The sequence below is a fragment of the Caretta caretta genome, chromosome 28 (assembly GCF_965140235.1).
Source record: "Caretta caretta isolate rCarCar2 chromosome 28, rCarCar1.hap1, whole genome shotgun sequence".
NCBI classification, from domain to species: domain Eukaryota; kingdom Metazoa; phylum Chordata; order Testudines; family Cheloniidae; genus Caretta; species Caretta caretta.
This window is the reverse complement of record NC_134233.1, coordinates 11,948,976-11,968,802: the sequence shown is the minus strand read 5'-3', so window position 1 is coordinate 11,968,802 and position 19,827 is coordinate 11,948,976. Positions and strand designations below refer to the sequence as shown.

General features: G+C 51.3%; 1 long non-coding RNA gene across 1 annotated transcript; it reads left to right on the top strand.

Annotated features, from left to right (window-relative positions):
• The first annotated feature begins 8,432 nt into the window (after nt 1-8,432).
• LOC142070351 (uncharacterized) lies at nt 8,433-16,635 on the top strand. Its single transcript, XR_012666305.1, has 2 exons — nt 8,433-8,890; nt 16,474-16,635. It is a non-coding gene; the product is annotated as an uncharacterized LOC142070351 (long non-coding RNA).
• Nucleotides 16,636-19,827: the final 3,192 nt, after the last annotated feature.

Here is a 19,827-nt window from a genome sequence, read left to right as displayed (position 1 = left end):
GTCAACGTGGGGAACTCCTTGCCAGAGGACGTTGTGAAGGCCAAGATTATAATAGGGTTACAAAAAAAAACAAAAAACACCATGAGAAATCTATTGAGGACAGGTCCGTGAATGGTTATTAGCCAGGATGGGCAGGGATGGTGTCCCTAACTTCTGTTTGTCATAAGCTGTGAATGGGTGACAGGAGATGAATCACTTCATGATTCCCTGTTCTGTTCATTCCCTCTGCGACACCCGGCGCTGGTCACTGTCGGAAGACAGGACACTGGGCTAGATGGACCTTTGGTCTGTCCCAGTGTGGCCATTCTGAAATACCAGGGAACCAAGTGAGTCCAGTGCAATGGGAGGGAGTAGGAAAATCCCTGGGTGTGGAGAACACTGGGAAATTAGAAACTATCATTCAGAAGCAACAGACTCTAAATAGTCTAGAAAAGCAGAATGTGAAAAATAAGAATCGGGGTCATGTGACTTCAGGAATGAGGGACTCAAAAAAACAAGTCTGCAGAGGAGAAAGATTGTGGCTAGTGCACATGGGGATGGGGGGAGCAACTCTCCAGGTCTCAAGGATTTTCACCAGCAACCGAGGCCATTGTCCCATGCACGGGGCAATCCGGAGCAGTGAGGAGTTGTGTCATCTGTAATCCTGGCTGAGTTTCAATGCTCTGCTGCTGGAGCTCCCTTGTCTGGATTCCCCCAGCCAGCACTCAAGGTCTGTGTGATCAGTAACCCTGGACCAGCCGCTCTGACCCCAGCAGCCTGCTTCTTACACCCCAAGCACATTCTGGTCTGGGTGGAGAAGGCTCAGGGTTTGAGAGAAGGCCAGGGGTAGGAAGCTTCTGTTCGTTATGCTAGACCTAACCCCCCGTTTTACTTGTGCAAACAGGAGATATTTCACACTGTGCGATTCTGCTCCTGTGCTCTCTTCCCACAGCGTTCAGCAGCAGGGGAGGGTCTCTGGTCGTGTGTGTGTCACGGGCATGCTGGGGTGATGCTGGAACAGGACAGAGCAGAGTTGGCATTGTGGGGGTGGCATGAACCTCATCTCTTCCGTTCCCCTTCCAAGAACCGAGGGGACAGGAACCCTTACCCAGCGAGGTCACAGTCTCATAGGTCTCCTGCATGACGTCTCTGTAGAGGGCTCTCTGAGCGGGGTCCAGCAGAGCCCACTCTTCCCTGGTGAAATACACAGCCACCTCCTCGAAGGTCACCGGCCCCTGAAAGAGCAAGAGCCCCACACTCAGGACCTGCTGCCCCACTCACAGCCCCACTATTCATGGGGGAGAGGAGCCAATCAAACGGAAACTCTGGGTGGACCGCAGTCAACAGAGTCCCACCCCCACCCCGCTCAGAGCACCCAGGAAATACCAGGGTGAGGGGGCGAAGAGAGAGCCCCTCCTCTCTCCCAGCAGATCCATCACACACCTACTCGCCACAGACTGATACCGGAGACGCTGCCCCGAGCAGGGTCTAGGGAGAGATCTCTTGTAGGAAGCCCAACACCCTCCTCCTTGTGAAAAGAAAAGGAGGACTTGTGGCACCTTAGAAACTATCCAATTTATTTGAGCATAAGCTTTCGTGAGCTACAGCTCACTTCATCGGATGCAAACTGTGGAAAGTGAAGAAGAGCTTTTTATATACACACAAATCACGAAAAAAATACCTCCTCCCACCCCACTCTCCTGCTGGTAATAGCTTATCTAAAGTGATCACTCTCCTTACAATGTGTATGACAATGAAGGTGGCCCATTTCCAGCACAAATCCAGGGTTTAACAAGAACGTCGGAGGGGTGGGGGGGCAGGAAAAAACAAGGGGAAATAGGTTACCTTGCATAATGATTAACCACTCCTAGAGCTGGATATGAATCAGGGGAATCTCCCCTAAGCCTGACTGGTGGCTTCCCCCTTCGTATTTCAAGGCACCCGCTGGTTAGTTGGGTCAGGCTCCAGCACTACGAGTCTGGTCCTTTTTCCCAGCCCTATCTAGGTCGGTTATTTTCTGTTCACCAGACTGGAGCATTTCCACCTCCGAACCTCATGGGTCTCTTCCTAGAATCTAGGCCACTTATTAAACAACTCCCAGCAGGTCTGCCACCCCCTGGCCTCCTCCCTTTCTCCACCCTGTGCATTTCCTGCCCCGCTCCAACCTCCAAACCAGACGGTGCAAACCTTCCCCTCTCCCGTGTATTTGCTGTCCCTCTCCCTCCTGCAGGAACAGATCAGAACCCCCCCACAATAATCCCCACCTGAGCTGGCTCCTCTGCAGCCATGTCGCTCCCTTGTCCCATGGGAGGACGGGATGAACCGGAACGAAACGTGAGTGTCGTTCTGCAACCTGGCCGGGCAAGAAGGGCTGTTGTGGAAGTTTAGGAACGGGCATTAGTTCATTTCACATCACGCTTCCCCCAGGCTCTTTCCCTGCAGAGCGAGATCCGAGATTCTGCCGTGCTGAGAAAATGCTCAATCTCTTTATTACAGCAGAGACCTGGCCCCTCCTGCCAGGCTCGGCCCACAGACACACTTTTAACCTCCTTTCTCCCTCCCGCATCCCAAAACAAAGTCTCTGAATGCAATCCTAGAAAAAAGCAGAACCAAAGGAGTCCCTTTCGAGGATTCCCTCTGACACTGACCCCACGGCAGCCACACCCCAGCAGGAGGGACATGGAGTCAGGAACTGGGTTTTCCTCTCTCTCATCCTCGTCTTGTCCACAGGAAAGTGATTCTCCCCACAGTGCAGTAATACATCTGTCTGGGCAGATGAGAGAGCTGGAAATCTCTTTCAAAACTATTTTATCCCACGGACCCTGTCAGTCTCTCTATCTCCTTTTCCCTGTGCCCTCTCCATGCCTGTCTGCTAGGAAACTCTCATTCCTGGGTTGTTTGCTCCCCCATGGCTGGATTTGCTCCTGCAAATGGCAGGAGAAATGGGGTGGGGGGCTGTTTGTGGAGAGTCATTTTATAGTCCTTCACTGCCTGCCTGGGATTTCCCCATTGCCTGCCTAGGACCCCCACCTGCCCTCCACCAGGATCTGCCAGCCCATTTGCCTGGGACCCCCTCCTCCGGCCAGCACGACCCCCTGACGCTTTACAGGAGGACCCCTCACTCTGCGCCAGGGACCGCCCCACCACAGCTCTGTGCACTGGGCATGGCAATGGTCCCAGGAGCCAGCTGGGCAATCCCAGACAGAGCCCCTGGCACAGCACCAGGCAGCGTCTAATCCCATGCCCCACCTGCCCAAGAGACCCCCACCCCCACTGGTCTGCAGCCAACAGGCCCCCAGCGATACCCACGTCCAGGACCCATAGCCTTAGGGCTGGGCACTTCAGAACTACCCCCCGAAACCCCAAACCCTCCAGAACCCACCAACCTGACTAGGGTCCCCCCTGCCCAGCCACCCAGAGGCCTTCCCCTACCACAATGCCCCTTCAGCTCCCGCTGCAATCTCCCCACACAGACACCTGCCCCCCCAGCAACAATGTTCCCTCACAGTGTCTGGTAAGTGGATAGAAAGTTATCACCACCCCCTGCTGGCCAGTCACACAGGTAGAGGGAGCCCGGGGGGACGCCTCTTTAACAGGAGAAGGGAAGCCATGGAGGGCCAAAATAAGTAAGACATTTCCATACTCTGTCACTAGCAAATAATGGCCACCGTGGATCCACCCCAGAGTTGGCTACATCTTTGCACTGCGGGAAGCCCCCCCTCTCACGGAGACCCACGGTGGGCGATAGGTTCCCCCCAAGGAAGGACAAGTTGCTAGGATTTAGAGACATGGGGAACAGCCCCAAACCCAAGAGGATTTTTAATTGACATTTGATGATGACATCGTAAGAGGGAAACCTGAGATTTGAGATCAGTGTTCAGAAATGAAAGAGAAAGGGTGGAAATCTGAGGGATTTTGGATCCATTTATGCAAATTAGAGAGGAAAGTGGAAAATGAGAGGGATTTTATTGCAGTTGTTGATAGGAGGTAAAAGCTAGGAGGAGTGTAGTGTATTTCCCACCACGATTTGGTCAATGAATAGAGCGGAAATGGGCAACATTGGCAAACGTTTTAGATCCATATTCAGGAATCTGAGATAAGGTGTAAATCTGAGATTTTCGTCGTAATTTATAATCACAGAGACAGGGAAAGCTCTCAGGGGCATATTCAAATAGAAGTAGACAACTCGAGTAAAAGTGGGGCAAACGTTGAGGGTATTTTTTAGGAATCTTTGAGACGTACAGAGAAAACGTGTCACAAACTACGCAACTGAGAACATGGGATAAACGCCAAGACCGGGGGGGATTTTATGTGGCTATTAAAGAACGAGCTGGAAAAGGGGGACCGTTTGTCATATAAAATCCAGCCTGTCCAATACATAAACAGAAAGTGATGGTCCCCCCCCACGGCCCCCGTTCCCCTGGGCAGCAGGGAGCCCTCTGAGGGGCTGACTGAAGGGGACGGGGGGGGAGCTGGAGGGCTCCGTGGGGGCGGGGAGGGGGCGGCAGTGGGGGATGGGCAGGTGGGGGGCAGAGAGTCACTTTCCTGCCCCCCCCGCCAGCGCTCCCCCCCCCGGGGTCTCCCACTCACCGGGGCGGGTCCCAGCTGGACAAAGCCCCGCCCCCGGCCGGGCACGGGGGGGTTAATGACGGGCCCCACCCCGCACAGACCCCGGAGGGGAGCCGGAGCTGCTCCTGCGACAGATGCGACACGAGGCAGCGCCTGGTCTGCTCCGGGCTCCGCCCCCAGCGCTGCCCCGCCCCCGGTCTGCTCCAGGCCCCGCCCCCAGACGCTGCCCCGCCCCCGGTCTGCTCCAGGCCCCGCCCCCAGGCGCTGCCTCGTCTCGGGTCTCTCGGAGGAGCAGCTGCGGCTCCGCTCCGGGGTCTGTGCTGGGGGGGCCCGTCATTAACCCCCCCGTGCCCGGCCGGGGGGGGCTTTCTCCAGCTGGGACCAGCCCCTGGCTCTGCCCGCCCCCGACCCGGTGAGTGGGAGACCCCGCGGGGGGGGGAGCGCTGGTGGGGGGGCAGGAAAGTGACTCTCTGCCCCCGGCACGGCTGCGATTGGGGGGGGCAGAGACTGGGGCCCGGCGGGCGGGGTCCCTTCGGGGGTGTTGGGGGGAGAAGCCGGAATTGCTGGGGGGGGGTTGAACTGTCTCTGTGCAGCCAGGAAATTCCCGGGGGGGAAGTGGGGGGCGGCGGGGGAGTGAATTGGATCCCCTTCCCCCCCCCACGGGCACAAGTGCCCCCCAGTTTTCCCCTTTTCCCTCTCGGTAGCTCCCACGTGGTTGTAAACTCCCCCCCACCCCCCCATTGATCCGCTCTCTCGTCTCCCCTGATCCCCCCCCCCGTCTCTCCCTCCTCCTCACATGTCCATTGAAACTCCCCTCCCGTGGGGGGGGCGGGATTTCCTCCCCCCCCCCCCGTTTTATCCGCAGCGATTTGTCCCGGTGTCGGTGGGAAGTTGGAGCCCGGAGCCATCCCCCAACCTGGCTGCCCCGGCGTGGGGGTGGGAGGAGACGCCGGGTCTCTGCCGGGGCGGGGAAGGGAGGGGCCGTGTCCCCCATGGGGCTGCCCCCGATCCCCACTTCTGAGTCCCAATTGCTGCCCCCCAACTGCAGCACCGTTGCCCCCAGCCCCCACCTGCCCCCCACCTGCCCATCCCCCACTACCGCCCTCTCCCCTCCCCCAGGGAGCCCTCCAGCTCCCCCCCCGCCCCCTCCAGTCAGCCCCTCAGAGGGCTCCCTGCTGCCCAGGTGAACGGGGGCAGTGGGTGGGGGGGGGACCATCACTTTCTGTTTATGTATTGGACAGGCTGAATTTTATATCACAAACGGTCTCCCTTTTCCAGCTCGTTCTTTAATAGCCACATAAAATCCCCCCCGGTCTTGGCGTTTATCCCATGTTCTCAGTTGCGTAGTTTGTGACACGTTTTCTCTGTACGTCTCAAAGATTGATAAAAAAGGTTCGGGGGACTTGTGGCACCTTAGAGACGAACCAATTTATTTGAGCATGAGCTTTCGTGAGCTACAGCCCACTTCATCGGATGCAAACCGTGGAAACTGCAGCAGACATTATATACCCAGAGACCATGAAACAATACCCCCTCCACCCCACTCTCCTGCTGGTAATAGCTTGTCCAAAGTGATCATCAAGTTGGGCCACTTCCAGCACAAATCCAGGTTTTCTCACCCCCCACCCCCCCCACACAAACTCACTCTCCTGCTGGCAATAGCTCATCCAAAGCGACCACTCTCCCTACAATGTGCATGATAATCAAGGTGGGCCATTTCCAGCATAAATCCAAGTTTAACCAGAACGTCGCCCTGAGTCCTTCTCCATCCTGGTTGGGAAATTAGCCCCCTGCAACAATGATCATCTTTCCCTCTCCTTTGAGAATCATTTGTTCCCTCCTTTCTCTCTGTTAAAAATGTTTGCTGATGAAAGAGACTAGCCATATATTCAATACCCATCAAAGCCAGGGGCCTCCCCCTGTTTGGGGGATGGGTGGTTTCCAGTTGGTAACAGGAGAGTTGGCTGGACCCTTTTCTTTTCTCCAGCTGGCACGGGATGAGGAGGTCCCTCTGAGTGCAGCGTGGTCCAGAAGTATCCCAAACCCCATGACAAAGGGTCTCCATGAGGGGGGGCTTCCCGCAGTGCAAAGATGTAGCCAACTCTGGGGTGGATCCACGGTGGCCATTATTTGCTAGTGACAGAGTATGGAAATGTCTTACTTATTTTGGCCCTCCATGGCTTCCCTTCTCCTGTTAAAGAGGCGTCCCCCCGGGCTCCCTCTGCCTGTGTGACTGGCCAGCAGGGGGTGGTGATAACTTTCTATCCACTTACCAGACACTGTGAGGGAACACTGTTGCTGGGGGGGTGCATGTCTGTGTGGGGAGATTGCAGCGGGAGCTGAAGGGGCACTATGGTAGGGGGAGGCCTCTGGGTGGCTGGGCAGGGGGGACCCTAGTCAGGTTGGTGGGTTCTGGAGGGTTTGGGGTTTCGGGGGGTAGTTCTGATGTGCCCAGCCCTAAGGCTATGGGTCCTGGAGGTGGGTATCGCTGGGGGCCTGTTGGCTGCAGACCAGTGGGGGTGGGGGTCTCTTGGGCAGATGGGGCAGGGGATTAGACGCTACCTGGTGCTGTGCCAGGGGCTCTGTCTGGGATTGCCCAGCTGGCTCCTGGGACCATTGCCATGCCCAGTGCACAGAGCTGTGGTGGGGCGGTCCCTGGCGCAGAGTGAGGGGTCCTCCTGTAAAGCGTCAGGGGGTCGTGCTGGGAGGAGGAGGCGGTCCCAGGCAAATGGGCTGGCAGATCCTGGTGGAGGGCAGGTGGGGGTCCTAGGCAGGAAATGGGGAAATCCCAGGCAGGCAGTGAGGGACTATAAAATGACTCTACACAAACAGCCCCCCACCCCATTTCTCCTGCCATTTGCAAGAGCAAATCCAGCCATGGGGGAGCAAACAACCCAGGAATGAGAGTTTCCTAGCAAACAGACATGGAGAGGGCACAGGGAAAAGGAGATAGAGAGACTGACAGGGTCCGTGGGATAAAATAGTTTTGAAAGAGATTTCCAGCTCTCTCATCTGCCCAGACAGATGTCTTACTGCACTGTGGGGAGAATCACTTTCCTGTGGACAAGACGAGGATGAGAGAGAGGAAAACCCAGTTCCTGACTCCATGTCCCTCCTGCTGGGGTGTGGCTGCCGTGGGGTCAGTGTCAGAGGGAATCCTCGAAAGGGACTCCTTTGGTTCTGCTTTTTTCTAGGATTGCGTTCAGAGACTTTGTTTTGGAATGCGGGAGGGAGAAAGGAGGTTAAAAGTGTGTCTGTGGGCTTAGCCTGGCGGGAGGGGCCAGGTCTCTGCTGTAATCCAGAGATTGAGCGTTTTCTCAGCACGGCAGAATCTCAGATCTCGCTCTGCAGGGAAAGAGCCTGGGGGAAGCGTGATGTGAAATGAACTAATGCCCGTTCCCAAACCTCCACAATGGCCCTTCTCGCCCGACCAGGCAGCAGAACGACGCTCACGTTTCGTTCCGGTTCATCCCGTCCTCCCATGGGACAGGGGAGCGACATGTCTGCAGAGGAGCCAGCTCAGGTAGAGATTATTGGGTGGGTTCTGATCTGTTCCTGCAGGAGGGAGAGGGACAGCAAATAGACGGGAGAGGGGAAGGTTTGCACCGTCTGGTTTGGAGGTTGGACCGGGGCAGGAAATGCACAGGGTGGCGAAAGGGAGGAGGCCAGGGGGTGGCAGACCTGCTGGGAGTTGTTTAATAAGTGGCCTAGATTCTTGGAACAGACCCATGAGGTTTGGAGGTGGAAATGCTCCAATTTGGTGAACAGAAAATAACCCACGTAGATGGGGCTGGGAAAAAGGACCAGACTCCTCGTGCTGGAGCCTGACCCAACTAACCAGCGGGTGCCTTTAAATATGAAGGGGGAAGCCACCGGTCAGGCTGAGGGGAGATTCTCCTGCCTCATATCCAGCTCCTCACAAGGAGGAGGGTGTTGGGCTTCCTACAAGAGATCTCTCCCTAGACCCTGCTCGGGGCAGCATCTCCGGTCTCAGTCTGTGGCTAGTAGGTGTGTGATGGATCTGCTGGGAGAGAGGAGGGGTGTCTCTTCGCCCCCTCACCCTGGTATTTCCTGGGTGCTCTGAGCGGGGTGGGGGTGGGACTCTGTTGGCTGCGGTCCACCCAGAGTTTCCGTTTGATTGGCTCCTCTCCCCCACGAATAGTGGGGCTGTGAGTGGGGCAGCAGGTCCTGAGTGTGGGGCTCTGGCTCTTTCAGGGGCCGGTGACCTTCGAGGAGGTGGCTGTGTATTTCACCAGGGAAGAGGGGGCTCTGCTGGACCCCGCTCAGAGAGCCCTCTCCAGAGACGTCATGCAGGAGACCTATGAGAATGTGACCTCGCTGGGTAAGGGTTCCTGTCCCCTCGGTTCTTGGAAGGGGAACGGAAGAGATGGGGTTCACTCCACCCCCACAATGCCACCTCTGCTCTGTCCTGTTCCAGCATCACCCCAGCATGCCCGTGACACACACACGACCAGAGACCCTCCCCTGCTGCTGAACGCTGTGGGAAGAGAGCACAGGAGCAGAATCGCACAGTGTCAAATATCTCCTGTTTGCACAAGTAAAACGGGGGGTTAGGTCCAGCATAACGAACAGAAGCTTCCTACCCCTGGCCTTCTCTCAAACCCTGAGCCTTCTCCACCCAGACCAGAATGTGGTTGGGGTGTAAGAAGCAGGCTGCTGGGGTCAGAGCGGCTGGTCCAGGGTTACTGATCACACAGACCTTGAATGGTGGCTGGGGGAATCCAGACAAGGGAGCTCCAGCAGCAGAACATTGAAACTCAGCCAGGATTACAGATGACACAACTCCTCACTGCTCCGGATTGCCCCGTGCATGGGACAATGGCTTCGGTTGCTGGTGAAAATCCTTGAGACCTGGAGAGTTGCTCCCCCCATCCCCATGTGCACTAGCCACAATCTCTCTTCTCTGCAGACTTGGTTTTTTGAGTCCCTCATTCCTGAAGTCACATGACCCCGATTCTTATTTTTCACATTCTGCTTTTCTAGACTATTTAGAGTCTGTTGCTTCTGAATGATAGTTTCTAATTTCCCAGTGTTCTCCACAGCCAGGGATTTTCCTACTCCCTCCCATTGCACTGGACTCACTAGGTTCCCTGGTATTTAAGAACGGGCACACTGGGACAGACCAAAGGTCCATCTAGCCCAGTGTCCTGTCTTCCGACAGTGACCAGCGCCGGGTGTCCCAGAGGGCATGAACAGAACAGGGAATCATGAAGTGATTCATCTCCTGTCACCCATTCACAGCTTATGACAAACAGAAGTTAGGGACACCATCCCTGCCCATCCTGGCTAATAACCAGTCATGGACCTGTCCTCAATAGATTTCTCATCGTGTGTGTTTTTTTTTTTTTGTAACCCTATTATAATCTTGGCCTTCACAACGTCCTCTGGCAAGGAGTTCCCCAGGTTGACTGTGCGTTGTGTGAAGAAATACTTCCTTTTGTTTCTTATAAACCTGCTGCCTATTAATTTGATTAGGTGATTCCTAGTCCTTGTGTTCTGAGAAGGAGTAAATGACACTTCCTTCTTTACTTTCTCCACAGCAGACATGCTTTTATAGACCTCTCTCATATGCCCTCTTGTCTCTTTTCTAAGCTGAAAAGTCCCAGTCTTACATATCTCTCCTCATACAGAAGCTGTTTCATACTCCTAGTCCGGGTTTTTTTGCCCTTTCCTGAACCTTTTCCAATTTGCAATGTATCTTTCTTGAGATGGGCCGACCACATCTGCACACAATATTCAAGATGTGGGCGTACCATGGATTTATATAGAGGCAAGTTATGTACTGTCTTATTATCTATCCCTTTCTTAATGATTCCCAACACCCTGTTCGCTTTTTGACTGCCTCTGCACCCTGAGTGGATGTTTTCAGAGAACTATCGACAATGACTGCAAGATCCCTCTCTTGAGTGGAAACAGCTAATGTAGACCCCATCATTTTATATGTATAGTTGGGATTATGTTTTCCAATGGGCTGCACTAGGTGCTATCCTGACATCTAGGACTGCTGAGATCCTGCATTCAGTGATATCCCTGCCCTTCCTGTTCCCTTTCTCCACTGAACCCCACCAGCCCATTCTTAGTGTTCCCAGCTTCCCCAGGACTCTCTCATTGTGTCTGGACCTCTCTCTCTCTGCAAGAAGCAGTTCCAGGGAGACTTGTCCTCTGTCTGGAGTCTTCAACTTCTGGGACTTGGATTTACTTTCTCTGTGTTTTAGGAGATGCTTTGAAATTGAGTGTCTGTGACATTAACCACAGTGCAATCTTGACTGGTTGAACAGCTGTTTCCCCTCAGTTGCCCAAGCTGGGGTGGCTTTTACACTGCTTTACTGTGAGAACATCCACTCCTGGGCAGTTAACACCCAGTCTCCAGCATGTAACTCGCTGCCAGCTACACAGTATTGAGCGCTGTTAGTCAGCGACTCACGAATTACAGTGCACCACAGGAGAACCCCAGAAAATTCTCTGGTCCCGGACTTTTGTGCATCTTTCACTGTCCAGCACACTACTGAACGACGCAAGGTCATATGAAGTCTGTCATTTCATCAGTGGAAAATGACACGTGCCAGCCTTGTTATCCCAAATGGATTTTCCAACACACTTTAATCCCAACACACTGGTTAGATGAAACAATAAAATGAGATGGCTAACTACCGGCAAAAAAACCATATTCATTGACTACAGGTAATGAGGTATAAAAGCCAGAATTGTTTACAAAAGAAATGCAAGATAAAACCCAAACTAACATCTAAGTTTACAAGCTAAAACGGATACAAAGCAAATGTTTCTCTCACCATATCCTGAGGCAGGCTGGCTGTCCTTTCAGCCAGAAGTCCCCCTAATTCGCCCCTGCTGCCAAGTTCAGTTTCTTCAGGAGCTGTCATGAGCAGAGGGAAAGGGGGGAGAGAGAGTCTCAAGCATTTTCCTCCCCTCTTTTTATAATTCAGTCCTTTGTAGGACAAACAAGTTCAGTTCTCAGCTGAGTCATGGTGACCGGCTGTCTGTTGTAGATATGAGCTTCAAGTGGTCCCTGTGAAGGAATGTAAATGTCTTCTTCACACCTTCCCCCTCCTGGAGAATGGCAATTTGACCAGCTGCTTGCCTTGCTGTCTCTGAGGAACTGGTCTGAGGGTGTTCCCCAGAATTGTAACTTTTTCACTAATATGATACAGTAAAATCTCATCATTTTACATAGTGTTGCTACACATATTTTAACAGGAGGATAATATTCTATAGATTATGCATTTTCAAATGATACCTCAAACGAGCCATACTATGTAAATAATTGATCATAGTTTTCTAGAAGAGTGAACATAGGGGTTGTGACAGGGTCAGGCCAGATGGCTAAGTAGGTCCCTTTTCCTTGGGTAAAGTAACAGAACAATCAGGAACCTTCTGGAGACCAGTAAGACAGGCTGATTAGAACACCTGCAACCAATCAAGAAGCTACTTGAATCAATTGAGGCAGGCTAATCAGGGCACCTGGGTTTTAAAAAGGAGCTCACCTCAGTTAGGGAGGTGCGTGTGAGGAGCTGGGAGCAAGGGGCGCGAGGAGCTGAGAGTGAGACCATGGACTGTTGGAGGACTGAGGAGTACAAGCATTGTCAGACACCGGGAGGAAGGTCCTATGGTGAGGATAAAGAAGGGGTTGGGAGGAGGCCATGGGGAAGTAGCCCAGGGAGTTGTCGCTGTCGCACAGCTGTTCCAGGAGGCACTCTAGACAGGTGCATTCCACAGGGCCCTGGGCTGGAGCCCGGAGTAGAGGGCGGGCCCGGGTTCCCCCCAAATCCTCCCAACTCCTGGTCAGACCCAGGAGTCGTCAACCTGGACTGTGGGTTCAGAAAAACGGCCAAGCTGAGGGCTGCCGTGAAGCTCCAAGGCGAGCAAATCCGCCCATAAGCGCAAGACCCACCAAGGTAGCGCAGGAACTTTGTCACAGGGTACAGACTGTGCCTGTCTGTGTGTGTTTCCAGCGGATATGTGGGTATTTCAATCCCTCATAAGCAGGGTGCTCAGCATCTTCAGGGACCCAGGGAGCTGGTCTTGGGAATTCACTGGTTTACTAGGTGTGACACTGTAGGGAATTGTGAGACACTTTAATCATAATAATTAATAATAAAATACCAATATGATGAAATTGCAATGAATCATGCTAGATATGCCATGTAAGGTGTCAGTGAAAATGCTATGATTTTCCAAGTATGATCATTTTGTTTCTATGTTTTGTACCCCCTTTGTGTTGTGAGTTATAGACATGTAGGGTATATCTGTATTTCCAGACTTGTGCAGTGTTTCTGGGTGACACCCCCGGACAGACTGGCATCAGCACTGCCGAGCCTCTTCACTGGCCTGTCAAGGGTCATCAGCTGCACAATGAGCCCATGAAAAGAACCAAGGGGATACGCCTATTGAGTCAGCAAGACATGCAGGGGTATGCCTGTGTACTGAGACCTCCAGGGCTTTTCCATGCCATGTGCTGTGAAGCTTGTGTTTGGGACACAGGAAGTACAAGCCACAAGGCAAAGGGAATAGAAAGGGCAGCTGCATCATCTTCATTTTCTCTTCAATCCCTCTTCCTACCTCTGGAGCAACTTCTCTGCAAACTGAAGCCTTGAACAAAGGACTGAATGACCCATCCAAGCTGTGGATGTGTTCCAGACGGACTTTCAAGCCAGGAACTCACCAATACTGTGAAGAACCCGATATATAGATTTCTGAATGTATCTGACCTTTCCTTCTTTCCTTTAGTTTAGAGGCTAAAGGATTGGCTGGCAGCCTGGTATTTTGGGTAAGATCCAAACCTTTTTTTTAAGGTCAGGCTTGACAAAGCCCTGGCTGGGATGATTTAATTGGGGATTGGTCCTGCTTTGAGCAGGGAGTTGGACTAGATGACCTCCTGAGGTCCCTTCCAACCCTGAGATTCTATGATTCAAACCTGTGCTGACTTGGTAATATGGCTGACCCTTTGGGGTCAGAACATTGTGTTTCTGTGACCAGAATTTTTAAATAAGCTCTCACTGTACCGAACATAGGTGCTGATTGGGAGTCAGAGAACTGGAATGCAATAAAGGGGGCTGTGTGATCTTTTTCAGCTTCTCAATAACCAGTGTGGGGGATCAGAAGCATAGTTTGTGAGTGGTTGGTGATTTTAACTTCAGTGTTAGCCATCAGTTCTGGGAGCATCTTCTCTCCCTTTTTTAGCCTGCCCTGACCTTAGCGTTTTCAGTCAGGACTCCCCAAGGCACACCAGGTCACACTAAGCACTGAAGTTAAATTAATAGAATGTTTTGTTTTTTTTATGACAGAGTCTTATGCAATCACCTGAACTCCTTTGTTTTCTTTCATCTGAGCAGGGTTTCCCATTTCCAAACCTGATGTGTTTTCCCAGCTGGAACAAGGGGAAGAGCCATGGGTCTCAGAGCTCCAGGGTTCAGAGGAAAGACAGACCCTGAGAGCTCCCTGCAAAGGTGAGGAAACATGAAACCAACTCAGAATCTGTAAGTGCCTGAAGGAAACATGTGGGATACCCTACAAAGCCCTTGGGAGGTCACTCAGTTCATTATTGTCCCTAGCAGGGGTCATAACCTCAGGGTGACTACAGCTCATGGCTTCCTGTAGATCCTAGCAGACATCAGGCAGTAGCTTCCTCCCTTCCTCCCATGAATTTGGATGGGATGTGAAGGCTGAATTGATCCCCTCCTCTCTCCCATTTAGGGGAAGTGTTTGGAGGAGTTCAGTTCCTGTTTTTATTTGACCTCTCTCCAGCACTTTTTTTCGTTGGCCTTCCCCTTTCCATCCCTGTTTGAGGTTTCTGTCTCTACCGCAGCAGGTGATGCGATGGCATGTGAGAAAGAGGAGCAGAATTCTCAGCAGGAAGATGCTGGGCAAGTGGATAAACACAGAGCATTATCACAGAGATCGGAAAGGAACGTGTCCAGGAGTCATGAGAGGCCCTATGAATGCCGTGAGTGTGAGAACCTTCAATCGCAGCTCAAACCTTGTTACTCATCAGAGAACCACACAGGGGAGAGGCCCTATGAATGCTGTGAGTGTGGGAAAACCTTCTCTTGGCACTCAGCCCATGTTAGCCATCCAAGAATCTGCACAGGAGATCAACACCATAAAAACCTCTAGGGCTATCCGTACTTTTTTTTCTTTAATACTTTTCCTGATTCCCACATAGTAACTTGTAAAGTTGTTTGAACTGTTTGCAGCACTGTTATCCCTCAGCGTGTCCAAATGAGTGGCCCATTTTTGCCTTTTGCAGTTCAACCTGTTTTGAGGTGGACCCATTTGTCCTTCCTATCTACTCCATTGTCTCATGAATAATTTGAGTGTGCCCTTCCTATCAGGAACCAGGGAGCATCACATCTATACCATTCCTCCTATTGCAAAATTATTGTTCGGAATCACCAATGATTCAGATTATATCATTGCCAGTTGTTCTCACGTTGCTCTGGGTTGTGCTGAAGAGCAGTTATATTGGGAACTTTCCCAATTATATTTAAAGGAAGAGGAGCAGGGGCAGGAAAAGAAGTGTCATTTCAGCCTCTGTGACACAGGAAGGAGATGGGGTGACTCAGAGATTCCCTCCTTCCCCATCACTCCAGACCTGTTAACTCTGCATGGCTCAGGCAGGAGGGATCTTCATCACATTCTATCCCTCCACTTCTCAAAGTGTCACGTGATGAAGCGTTCTCAGCTGTCTGTGCTTGGAGACGATGCTTTGACTTCTTTAATCCTATATCAGAGTCGCTATGCCTGGAGATGAAAGTGTCAAAAACCTGGAAGGGGAATTCAGATGGATCCCAAGCACCGTGTGATCATTTGGAGTTTAAATCCCAGGTTCCATCAATTGGTCAAGCCACTTCTGGCAAGGGGGCTGTTTTGTCCCCCATTATGGGGGATGCTAGGTTACTAAAAAAATTTTAAATAACCTAACTAATTCTATGGCATGGGGAATGGTCCCCTTCATGATGCAGATGTTGAGGAAATAGAAGTGGGTTTTTTATTGAATTTATCCTTTGTAGGTGCTAAAAAAAAGTGTATGAAATGAAATCAGTGTTGGAAATCTAATAGCTGCAGAAAAATAGCTAGTTTTGAATAGAAACTCCAGCCCTGATAACTAACAGGCCTGTATCCAGTCCCTTGCCTGGAATTGTGCCACCAAATTAAAGAAAAGCTGGGCATGTTTCAGGAAGCCATTCCTCACTAACACTGCTGAGATTTTGAGTGCTTTTGTAAAGGATTCTACTTCAGAGAAGTGTACATTTACCCTAACCAAGGCCAAGGATTTGGAAAGAACTGGGGTTGAATGAGTACACGCTCCGTTCTTGGTTTCCATCCCAGTAAAAGAAGCTCTGGTGACCAAAGACCCAAGGAAAACTGTTTGTTTGTACAACTCACTGATGACAGATCCAAAGCATGCCAGGGTTAGATTGAGAACAATCATCCTTCACCATTTGGATCCAAAGAGAGAGAGTGCTTCATAGGACATTCCCTCCTCGTGGATTCCAAACTGGGTGCCTGATTGGGTAATGTCAAAGTCAGATTCAGGACTCACATAATTTGTCAGACCATTCTGTTTATTAGCAAAGCACTTTGCCAATGCACCCAGATATGGGAGCCCCCTGCAAAGGCTCAAGCTAACTTATTTATACAGATAAGCCAATTGAACATAAGAGACAAAAGGAAGCAGAAACTGACAAATATACATACATATCTTACTTGCATACGAATGTTTACCAATCTCCCAGCTCAGTAGGAGCTCTAAGTTAATTAGTTTGAGGACCCATTGTCTCACACTCCTTCATGTTTCTCTTCTTGACAACTATATTTCAACAAACCCTTCAAGTAGCATTTCTTTAATGAATTCTAATTTCAATATAATTCATTCTATTTCCACAGAAACAAGGACTTTCAGGCTGTGGAAATGATGGTAACCAATGAGGCAACGAACGTGTCCGGTTCCAATTTCAGACTTCCAGATACTCGCATGTTGAGTCCTGATTCTCTGGTTTTGTGTCTGATGCTCCGGCTTCACAATAAAGCTGATGTTGGCACAGCTGCCCCAATGTAGCTGCACTGGTGTAGCATGCTATTACAGATGCTCTAAGCCAATGGGAGAGATCTCTCCCGTCGGACTTCATTAGTCCAGCCCCCTCAAGCTATATGTCCTGCTGACGTAGCGCTATCTACACAGGGCGTTAGGGCTGTGTAACTACATTGCTCAACTCTGGATTTTTCACACCCCTGAGCAATATAGTTATACCGATAAATGCCTTTAGTGTAGGACAGTTTTCTCTTGTGTTTTATGCATTTACATCCCTTCTCCTCTACCTCCTCCTACTTTGAAAGATTAAAAAGTGTGAAAAGAGAGATTTTTTTTTTCCTCGTGATGCAAACATTCCCACATAGGAGACCCCTTCCACCAACACACATGGCAGAAGCACCAGCGATATATGAACTCAGAGAATTGGTTGGGACCTACGTTGGGACAAACCAGAACTAGAGCCAAGGTTCAGTTGTTGGCAACGGGGATTAAAAGAAAATGAACTCATATGACAAGAATTTGAGCTCTTTGAATATGTTATTGTTTCCAATGAAAATGAATTGATTGGTTAAAGAGTAGGAGACTAATTGTGTGATAATCTGAATCACTTTGTAAAACAAAGTGTCTTGTTTTTTGTTTTGTTAGTCATAGAGGAAGTGACAGCTGATCTTGGAAAGTTAATTTGCTTTCATTTACCCCCTGTAGTGTAAGGAGTTCTGGTAGAAAACCTCACTCCAATGGTTGGGGTGGAAGAATGTGTGTGAGAGTGTATAAGTGAATATTGGCCCAGTATAGATTTTAAATTTTTGTGTTTCAAATAGAACTTATTTTGCTTAGTTTCAAAGTTTATTTCTAGTGAAAGCAAAATTATTCAAAGAGACAATTTGTAGAAGTTTTTAGAAGTTCTTACACTTAGACTGTAAGGGTCACTGACTTCCCCACTTCTCTAATTTGCAAAGGAAAGTCATCTGTGATAGGATGTGTTCAGCAGGTAGGAAAGTTGCAGTCCTCAACCACCAAGGAAAAGGCTGAAGTCCATTACCTTTTAGGTCAAGAAGCCATCTAAAGTCTGGTCTATGCTGAAAAGCGATGTTGACGTAGCCACCTCTCTCAGGGGTGTGAAAAGTCCACTCCACTGAGAGAAGTAGTTAATGTGACCTGAGCCCCAGCCTAGACAGTGTTAGGTTGTCAGAAGAATATTTCCAGTGTTTGAAGTATAGACAGAGCCTGAGACAGACTGATCCCCTATGGGAAGTGAGTCATGACATGAATTCCAATTTTGACCCATTTCCCTATATGTGAGAGAGGTACTAGTATGGAGGGCTGAGCCAGCTGTCCGATCGCCTGGTTCCTCAACTGTAGCTACAGCTCTAAGTACCCATCCACCCAAAGACTGAGAGAAATGGAGAGTTCCAACTGTTGTTATTTTAGTATCTTATTGTTCCTTTCTCTGTTTTTTTGTGCTGGCCTTTCTATTATATCAGGGTGTGAGGGTATAGCTCTGTTCATGTTGTGACAAAGCTCTGTCCTTGTCTCTATGGGTCCCACGTTTCCTGGTGGATTTTGCTAGCCTCAGAGGCTCACTGTGACCCTCCACGTAGCCCTTCTCTCTCTCTAGAGGCAAGGGCCACAGCTTACTGAGCCATCATAAGCTAGCAAGGGAGGTGAGGAGAAGCAACCCTCCCTCGCACAATCTCTGTTTCCCAGGATCCATGATAAATCAGGAAGGGGAGGGGAGGGGGGAGCCCGGGCCCGCCCTCTACTCTAGGCTCCAGCCCAGGGACCCTAAAAGTAGCAGCTATGGTAGCTGACTTTTGGGAAATAGGACGTGTACAATTCCCTGGGCCGCTTCCCCACAGCAGCCCCCACTCAGTATCTCCTTCGCTGTTACCTCAGGGCCTCCTTCCTTGCACCTGATGTGGATTTGTACTGCTTGGTTCCTCCAACAGCACGGCTTCCTCCTACAGATCCTGACACATGCGCCTCACTGATGAACTGGGAGGCTTTCCACTCGTTCCAGCCAGGCCTTGATCGGCTTCACGTGTTCCAATCAACCTAGCTATCTCCACTGCTTTCTAGAAGGATCTTAATTGGTCCAAGGTGTCTTGATTAACCTGAAACAACTGCCGTTTGGTTACCATGGTACCAAGGATTTGTTTAGCCTGGGGCTAACATACCTGTTCCTCACTACTTTACTATAGCCGTCTTGCCTTGCCCCGTTGCAATGTGTGACAAAAGCTTATTTGTGCCAATTGGCAAAGGGGTCACTGTCATTCACAAGCAACTGCTGTCTCAGACCTGACAAATTCACCACACCTAGGACCCAGAGCAGCGGTGGTGGAATCTTCCTTACAGTGGGGGGGCCACCGGTGTCCGAACTGTGACGCCCCCATGTCACCCCTTTCCCCCCAGCCCTCACTCACTCCGCCCCTTCTCCCTGAGGCCCCAATCTCACACCGCCCCTTCTCCCTGATGCCACCCCTCCCTCCGAGGCCACACCCACAGAACGCCTCTTCCCCCAAGGCTCCACCTTGTTCCCCCCTCCATCGTCCGTTCTTAGAGCTGCTAAAAAGTGCTGGGCCCATGGCCCTCTAAACCCCCCTCGTCCTGCACCCTGACACACAGCCAGGCAGGCAGCAGTGTGTGTGAGTGTGTGTATGTGACAGAGACTGCTGGGCTGTGCTGAGCCAGTGCGGGAAGTGGGGGCTGATGTCGGGGCTGTCCCCCTCCCCCTGACTCAGGACTGGGGTGTCCCCCCTCCCCCTGACTCTGGACTGGGGTGTCCCGCTCCCCCTGACTCAGGGCGGGTTGCTTCCAGCAGCTGTCTGAACTTAGGGACAGCGTGCCAACACACTCACTCTTCCACAACACACACGCTCCCCGAACACACACACTGTCTGTCCCCAACACACACACACTCTCTGCCCACCACGCCCACGGCAGCTGAAAAGCAGCTGGCAATCGAGTCGGATGCCCATGGAACAATGGGATAGAGAAACCTGCCTCGTGTGGCTGCCCATGAAGCATTACAAACCCTTCGCAAAGCACCCTGCGGCCAGTTGCACAGTGGGATAGCGTCCCACAATGCACTGCTCTCTGTGGCGATCCAAGAGCTGCTAGCCTGGATGCGCTCCGGTGACACAAGCAGCCTAGTGTGGACATGCAACAGCGGCTTAATTAAAACGCTTTAACTAAAGCAGCATAACTCT